This window comes from Leptonychotes weddellii, unplaced genomic scaffold (assembly GCF_054177405.1).
Source record: "Leptonychotes weddellii isolate Sample4059 unplaced genomic scaffold, ASM5417740v2 HiC_scaffold_25817, whole genome shotgun sequence".
NCBI classification, from domain to species: Eukaryota; Metazoa; Chordata; class Mammalia; order Carnivora; family Phocidae; genus Leptonychotes; species Leptonychotes weddellii.
This window is the reverse complement of record NW_027850118.1, coordinates 1-2053: the sequence shown is the minus strand read 5'-3', so window position 1 is coordinate 2053 and position 2053 is coordinate 1. Positions and strand designations below refer to the sequence as shown.

Genomic DNA, 2053 nt, shown 5'->3' with positions numbered 1-2053 from the left:
CCTACTTAAAATTTTAATTTCCTCAACCCCCATATTTTGTTTCTCCTTTCCTGAATTTATTTTTTCCTTTTAGCACTTAACATGACCTCACATGCTATATATTTACTTATTCTCCTTGTTTATTTAGTCTCGTCTTCTAGAAGATCCATGAGGGTAAACTATACTTTCTTGTTTTGTTCAATGTCATATCCCCAGCACCTAGAACAATGTCTGGTACATAGTAGGTGCTCAGTATGTGTTTGCTGGGTTTTGATTAAATAATTCTTTGAAGTGCGAGCACTGATGATTCCTGTCATAGCTGGTAATATTTCTGGGAAACGTCTCACTAAAGTAGGGGAATACAAGCAAGTATAAAATTAAAGGACTAAGATGTGGAGAGTCAGGAGAGTCAAGGGCAGCAACAGAGAGGCCAGTTAGGAAGTCAGTAGGAAGCCGCTGGCCATCATCAAGCAGAAGCTGATGGTATTAGTGGAGATAGTAAAAACTGGCAAGGTTTTTGGAAATATTTCAAAGGTAGAGCCAACAGAATTGGAGATTAGATGTGGAGTGTGATAGAAAGACAGTATGTAAGATGACTCCAAAATTATGGGCTGAATGACTAGAAGCCTGGAAATGCCACTTTGTAAGAAGGAACAGATTTTGGGGAGTGGGGTGAGTGGATAGCTGAAATCGAGACTTTTTTTTTCATGTTCAAGTTGAAATTCTGTTAGACATCCGACGAGGAGTTTCAGTATGCAGTTGGTTATATGGATCTGGAATCCAGAGGAGAGAAAGGGGCTGAAGATACATATTTGGGAGGCTCAATAGAGAGTATTTAAAGCTAGGGGGTTGGGCCTCTCCACATCTTTCCTCCACCCCGCCAGAAACTATAGAGCTAACTGATCAGTGCTGGTGACACACACCAGCTGCACCAGGGTCCAGCTCACTATAGTCCCCTGCAAGGTCTACCATGGAGGCCAGTTAACCATCTGCTTTGCCCCAAGTGGCTGTGTCAACCAGCCTTTCTACCACTTTGTGGCTGCTCACAACAAGTGTTCCAGGGATGGCTCTTTCATGGAGGAGCTGGGTTCCTATGATCCACTAGCCTACAGTCATGGAGAGAAAATCGTTGCTCTCAACCTGGACCAGATCCAGCATTGGATCAGCTTTGGGACCCACCTCTCTAAGCCTGTAGAGTAGCTTTTGGGTCTTTCTGGCTTTTTCCCTCTGCATACCATGATGATCACAAATACTGAGAGGCTGCAAAGGAAATGGGCACATGAAGTCCTCTTAGCATCTCAGAGAAGAGATCCAGACACTCCAGAAACAAAAATGAGTTGACTTCAGGGAGCAGAATATTGGGGAAAAGCTCAAAGTCCTCTTAAAACACTTGTGCAGAGCTTTTAGTTTTATTAGATTTGGAGGTTAATAAATGGAGTTTTCTAAGTTAAAAATAAATTTAAAAATAAATAGATAAAGCTATGGCATTAGATAAAGTTTCCAGAATGTGAATACACTAGAGAAGAGATCTGAAGAGATCTCAAAGATGAGAAGGAATCAGCAAAGGAGCCTAAGAATTAGAAAGAGAATCTAGAAAGAGTGAAGTCCCATAGACCAAGTGAAGAAAGTGTTTCAAGAAGGAGGGAGTGATTTTCTGTGTCTGAAAGGTAAGACAGGTACGAGGAGAGGGGCGCCTGGGTGGCTCAGTCGGTTAAGCGGCTGCCTTCAGCTCAGGTCATGATCCCAGGGTCCTGGGATCGAGCCCTGCATTGGGCTCTCTGTTCAGCAGGGAGCCTGCTTCTCCCTCTCCCTCTGTCTGCTGCTTCCCCTGCTTGTGCTCTCTCTCTCTCTGTCAAATAAATAAATAAAATCTTTAAAAAAAAAAAAAGACCGGTACGAGGAGGACTTAGAAACACAGAGATCATTAGTAAGCTTGACAAGAGAAGCTTAACAAAATGGTGGAGACAAAAAGTCTGATTAAAGTGAATTCAGGGGTGCCTGGGTGGCTCAGTTGGGTAAGTGTCTATCTGACTCTTAATTTTGGCGCAGGTCATGGTCTCAGGGTCCTGGAATC

The 2053-nt window shown here is 43.1% G+C and overlaps 1 pseudogene; it reads left to right on the top strand.

Annotated features, from left to right (window-relative positions):
- Positions 1–905: 905 nt before the first annotated feature.
- Positions 906–1320, top strand: LOC145718932 (small ribosomal subunit protein bS16m pseudogene; annotated as a pseudogene).
- The last annotated feature ends 733 nt before the right edge of the window (positions 1321–2053 follow it).